The following is a 6,218-nucleotide window of genomic DNA, read 5'->3' as shown; positions in this document are numbered from 1 at the left end:
CATTGTGCTTAGGTTTCAGTTACGTATTGCTAGACAGAGCATTAACCTAGCTAACTGCTTTGCCCTAGTCCCACTACAGCTGAACAGAGCAGTAACCTAGCTAACTGCTTTGCCCTAGTCCCACTACAGCTGAACAGAGCATTACCTAGCTCACTGCTTTGCCCTAGTCCCACTACAGCTGAAACAGAGCATTACCTAGCTAACTGCTCTGCCCTAGTCCCACTACAGCTGAACAGAGCATTACCTAGCTAACTGCTTTGCCCTAGTCCCACTACAGCTGAACAGAGCATTACCTAGCTAACTGCTCTGCCCTAGTCCCACTACAGCTGAACAGAGCATTACCTAGCTAACTGCTTTGCCCTAGTCCCACTACAGCTGAAACAGAGCATTACCTAGCTAACTGCTCTGCCCTAGTCCCACTACAGCTGAACAGAGCATTACCTAGCTAACTGCTTTGCCCTAGTCCCACTACAGCTGAACAGAGCAGTAACCTAGCTAACTGCTCTGCCCTAGTCCCACTACAGCTGAACAGAGCATTACCTAGCTAACTGCTTTGCCCTAGTCCCACTACAGCTGAACAGAGCATTACCTAGCTAACTGCTCTGCCCTAGTCCCACTACAGCTGAACAGAGCATTACCTAGCTAACTGCTTTGCCCTAGTCCCACTACAGCTGAACAGAGCAGTAACCTAGCTAACTGCTCTGCCCTAGTCCCACTACAGCTGAACAGAGCATTACCTAGCTAACTGCTTTGCCCTAGTCCCACTACAGCTGAACAGAGCATTACCTAGCTAACTGCTCTGCCCTAGTCCCACTACAGCTGAACAGAGCAGTAACCTAGCTAACTGCTCTGCCCTAGTCCCACTACAGCTGAAACAGAGCATTACCTAGCTAACTGCTTAGCCCTAGTCCCACTACAGCTGAACAGAGCATTACCTAGCTAACTGCTTTGCCCTAGTCCCACTACAGCTGAAACAGAGCAGTAACCTAGCCAACTGCTTTGCCCTAGTCCCACTACAGCTGAACAGAGCATTACCTAGCTAACTGCTTTGCCCTAGTCCCACGACAGCTGAACAGAGCATTACCTAGCTAACTGCTTTGCCCTAGTCCCACTACAGCTGAACAGAGCATTACCTAGCTAACTGCTTTGCCCTAGTCCCACTACAGCTGAACAGAGCATTACCTAGCTAACTGCTTTGCCCTAGTCCCACTACAGCTGAACAGAGCATTACCTAGCTAACTGCTTTGCCCTAGTCCCACTACAGCTGAACAGAGCAGTACCCTAGCTAACTGCTTTGCCCTAGTCCCACGACAGCTGAACAGAGCAGTAACCTAGCTAACTGCTTTGCCCTAGTCCCACTACAGCTGAACAGAGCAGTAACCTAGCTAACTGCTCTGCCCTAGTCCCACTACAGCTGAACAGAGCAGTAACCTAGCCAACTGCTTTGCCCTAGTCCCACTACAGCTGAACAGAGCAGTAACCTAGCTAACTGCTTTGCCCTAGTCCCACTACAGCTGAACAGAGCATTACCTAGCTAACTGCTTTGCCCTAGTCCCACTACAGCTGAACAGAGCAGTAACCTAGCTAACTGCTTTGCCCTAGTCCCACTACAGCTGAACAGAGCAGTAACCTAGCTAACTGCTTTGCCCTAGTCCCACTACAGCTGAACAGAGCATTACCTAGCTAACTGCTCTGCCCTAGTCCCACTACAGCTGAACAGAGCAGTAACTTAGCTAACTGCTTTGCCCTAGTCCCACTACAAGCGAACAGAGCAGTAACCTAGCTAACTGCTTTGCCCTAGTCCCACTACTGAACAGAGCAGTAACCTAGCTAACTGCTTTGCCCTGTGTCCTACTGCCAGCTGAACAGAGCAGTGGTCCAGCGCAACTGCTTTGCCCTTAGTCCCACGACAGAAGAACAAAGCAGTAACCTAGCTAACTGCTTGCCCTAGTCCCACCACAGCCGGAACAGAGCATTGCCTAGCTAACTGCTTTGCCCTAGTCCCACTACAGCCGAACAGAAAGCAGCACCCTAGCCAACTGCTTCTTGCCCTAGTCCCACGACAGCTGAACAGAGCAGTAACCTAGCTAACTGCTTTGCCCTAGTCCCACTACAGCTGAACAGAGCATTAACCTGGCTAACTGCTTTGCCCTGAGTCCCACTACAGCTGAACAGAGCAGTAACCTGGCTAACTGCTGCCCCAGTCCCACTACAGCTGAACAGAGCAGTAACCTAGCCAACTGCTCTGCCCTGAGTCCCACTACAGCTGAACAGAGCAGTAACCTAGCTAACTGCTTCTGGGCTCCCAGTCCCACTACAGCTGAACAGAGCATTACCAGCTAACTGCTTTGCCCTAGTCCCACTACATGCTGAACAGAGCATTACCTAGCTAACTGCTCTGCCCTAGTCCCACTACAGCTGAACAGAACGTACCTGGCACCTGTTTTGCCCTGGTCCACTACAGCTGAACAGAGCAGGCACCTGGCTAACTGCTTTGCCCCTAATCCCACTACAGCTGAACAGAGCATTAACCTAGCTAACTGCTCTGCCCTAGTCCCTACAGCTGAAACAGAGCATGAACAGAGCAGTGGGACAGGGCTCAGCTGGGAACAGGGCAGCGGTGTGGGCTTTGCCAGCGGTGGACTGGGGCGAAGCGGTCTCACTCTTCGTGGGGACGATTGGCTAGGTAATGTGGTGTGTGGGACAGAGCACTCAGCCACAGGGCAAGCACTGGAACTGCCCTAGTCCCACTATGCCAGGCTGAAACCAGGCATTGCCTGGCTAACTGCTCGCCTGAGTCCCACTACAGCTGAACAGAGCATGCCTAGCTAACTGCTTCTGCCCTGGTCCCACTACAGCTGAACAGAGCATTACCTAGCTAACTGCTCTGCCCTGAGTCCCACTACAGCTGAACAGAGCATTACCTAGCTAACTGCTTTGCCCTAGTCCCACTACAGCTGAAACAGAGCATTACCTGGCTAACTGCTCTGCCCTAGTCCCACTACAGCTGAACAGAGCATTACCTAGCTAACTGCTTTGCCCTAGTCCACTACAGCTGAACAGAGCAGTAACCTAGCTAACTGCTCTGCCCTAGTCCCACTACAGCTGAACAGAGCATTACCTAGCTAACTGCTTTGCCCTAGTCCCACTACAGCTGAACAGAGCATTACCTAGCTAACTGCTCTGCCTAGTCCCACTACAGCTGAACAGAGCATTACCCTAGCTAACTGCTTTGCCCTAGTCCCACTACAGCTGAACAGAGCAAACCTGGCTAACTGCTCTGCCCCTAGTCCCACTACAGCTGAACAGAGCATTACCTCAGTTAACTGTTTCTGCCCTGGTCCACTACAGCTGAACAGAGCATTACCTAGCTAACTGCTCTGCCCTAGTCCCACTACAGCTGAACAGAGCAGTAACCTAGCTAACTGCTCTGCCCCTAGTCCCACTACAGCTGAAACAGAGCATTACCTAGCTAACTGCTTAGCCCTAGTCCCACTACAGCTGAACAGAGCATTACCTAGCTAACTGCTTTGCCCTAGTCCCACTACAGCTGAAACAGAGCAGTAACCTAGCCAACTGCTTTGCCCTAGTCCCACTACAGCTGAACAGAGCATTACCTAGCTAACTGCTTTGCCCTAGTCCCACGACAGCTGAACAGAGCATTACCTAGCTAACTGCTTTGCCCTAGTCCCACTACAGCTGAACAGAGCATTACCTAGCTAACTGCTTTGCCCTAGTCCCACTACAGCTGAACAGAGCATTACCTAGCTAACTGCTTTGCCCTAGTCCCACTACAGCTAACAGAGCATTACCTAGCTAACTGCTTTGCCCTAGTCCCACTACAGCTGAACAGAGCATTACCTAGCTAACTGCTTTGCCTAGTCCCACTACAGCTGAACAGAGCATTACCTAGCTAACTGCTTTGCCCTAGTCCCACTACAGCTGAACAGAGCATTACCTAGCTAACTGCTTTGCCCTAGTCCCACTACAGCTGAACAGAGCATTACCTAGCTAACTGCTTTGCCCTAGTCCCACTACAGCTGAACAGAGCAGTAACCTAGCTAACTGCTTTGCCCTAGTCCCACTACAGCTGAACAGAGCAGTAACCTAGCTAACTGCTTTGCCCTAGTCCCACTACAGCTGAACAGAGCAGTAACCTAGCTAACTGCTTTGCCCTAGTCCCACTACAGCTGAAACAGAGCAGTAACCTAGCTAACTGCTTTGCCCTAGTCCCACTACAGCTGAACAGAGCATTACCTAGCTAACTGCTTTGCCCTAGTCCCACTACAGCTGAAACAGAGCAGTAACCTAGCCAACTGCTTTGCCCTAGTCCCACTACAGCTGAACAGAGCAGTAACCTGACTAACCTAATCTAGCTAAATGCTTGTGTTTCTAGCTCCAACAGTATAGTAACACCTAGATAAATGCTTGTGTTTCTAGCTCCAACAGTATAGTAATACTGACCTCTCTATGTGACAGGTGTCCTGTTTGGTGAATATAGACACGGGTACTGACCTCTCTATGTGACAGGTGTCCTGTTTGGTGAATATAGACACGGGTACTGACCTCTCTATGTGACAGGAGTCCTGTTTGGTGAATATAGACACGGGTACTGACCTCTCTATGTGACAGGTGTCCTGTTTGGTGAATATAGACACAGGTACTGACCTCTCTATGTGACAGGTGTCCTGTTTGGTGAATATAGACACGGGTACTGACCTCTCTATGATGTGACAGGCATCCTGTTTGGTGAATATAGACACGGGTACTGACCTCTCTATGCGACAGGCATCCTGTTTGGTGAATATAGACACGGGTACTGACCTCTCTGTGATGCGACAGGCATCCTGTTTGGTGAATATAGACACGGGTACTGACCTCTCTATGATGTGACAGGCATCCTGTTTGGTGAACTCTGTCTTCTCAGAGTCCAGCTGGCTCTGAAACCACTGCAGCTTATCACCTACACACACAGACAATAGAAGGTAAGAGGGGGTACACCCTACCGTTGTACTCACCTACACACACAGACAATAGAAGGTAAGAGGGGGTACACCCTACCGTTGTACTCATCAACACACACTGAATATACTGTGATATGTGGTCGTCTCACCTAGCTATCTGAATATACTAACTACTGTGATATGTGGTTGTCTCACCTAGCTATCTGAATATACTAACTACTGTGATATGTGGTTGTCTCACCTAGCTATCTGAATATACTAACTACTGTGATATGTGGTTGTCTCACCTAGCTATCTGAATATACTAACTACTGTGATATGTGGTTGTCCACCTAGCTATCTGAATATACTAACTACTGTGATATGTGGTTGTCCCACCTAGCTATCTGAATATACTAACTACTGTGATATGTGGTTGTCTCACCTAGCTATCTGAATATACTAACTACTGTGATATGTGGTTGTCTCACCTAGCTATATGAATATACTAACTACTGTGATATGTGGTTGTCCACCTAGCTATCTGAATATACTAACTACTGTGATATGTGGTTGTCTCACCTAGCTATCTGAATATACTAACTACTGTGATATGTGGTTGTCCACCTAGCTATATGAATATACTAACTACTGTGATATGTGGTTGTCTCACCTAACTGTCTGAATATACTAACTACTGTGATATGTGGTTGTCTCACCTAGCTATATGAATATACTAACTACTGTGATATGTGGTTGTCTCACCTAACTGTCTGAATATACTAACTACTGTGATATGTGGTTGTCTCACCTAGCTATCTGAATATACTAACTACTGTGATATGTGGTTGTCCACCTAGCTGTCTGAATATACTAACTACTGTGATATGTGGTTGTCTCACCTAGCTATCTGAATATACTAACTACTGTGATATGTGGTTGTCCCACCTAGCTATATGAATATACTAACTACTGTGATATGTGGTTGTCTCACCTAGCTATCTGAATATACTAACTACTGTGATATGTGGTTGTCCACCTAGCTATCTGAATATACTAACTACTGTGAATTGACAACATGGTAGCAGCACAACATGGTAGCATCACAACATGACAACAACATGGTAGCAGCACAACATGGTAGCAACACAACATGACAACAACATGGTAGCAGGGCAACATGACAACAACATGGTAGCAGGACAACATGGTAGCATCACAACATGACAACAACATGGTAGCAGCACAACATGACAACAACATGGTAGCAGCACA

The 6,218-nt window shown here is 48.2% G+C and overlaps 2 long non-coding RNA genes across 3 annotated transcripts; both read right to left on the bottom strand.

Annotated features, from left to right (window-relative positions):
* Positions 1-73: 73 nt before the first annotated feature.
* On the bottom strand, positions 74-4,230 carry LOC127919326 (uncharacterized). 2 transcript variants are annotated; one of them, XR_008102561.1, is made up of 3 exons: positions 4,008-4,230; positions 1,085-1,630; positions 74-786 (listed from the first exon to the last, which is right to left on the bottom strand). It is a non-coding gene; the product is annotated as an uncharacterized LOC127919326 (long non-coding RNA). The 2 variants fall into 2 exon arrangements; XR_008102560.1 differs by having other exon boundaries at positions 74-1,231; positions 1,482-1,630.
* An 894-nt stretch (positions 4,231-5,124) lies between these two features.
* LOC127919327 (uncharacterized) lies at positions 5,125-5,990 on the bottom strand. The gene is made up of 3 exons (XR_008102562.1): positions 5,800-5,990; positions 5,343-5,434; positions 5,125-5,251 (listed from the first exon to the last, which is right to left on the bottom strand). It is a non-coding gene; the product is annotated as an uncharacterized LOC127919327 (long non-coding RNA).
* Positions 5,991-6,218: the final 228 nt, after the last annotated feature.

This window comes from Oncorhynchus keta, unplaced genomic scaffold (genome assembly GCF_023373465.1).
Source record: "Oncorhynchus keta strain PuntledgeMale-10-30-2019 unplaced genomic scaffold, Oket_V2 Un_contig_16342_pilon_pilon, whole genome shotgun sequence".
NCBI classification, from domain to species: Eukaryota; Metazoa; Chordata; class Actinopteri; order Salmoniformes; family Salmonidae; genus Oncorhynchus; species Oncorhynchus keta.
This window is presented reverse-complemented; position numbering and strand designations above follow the sequence as displayed.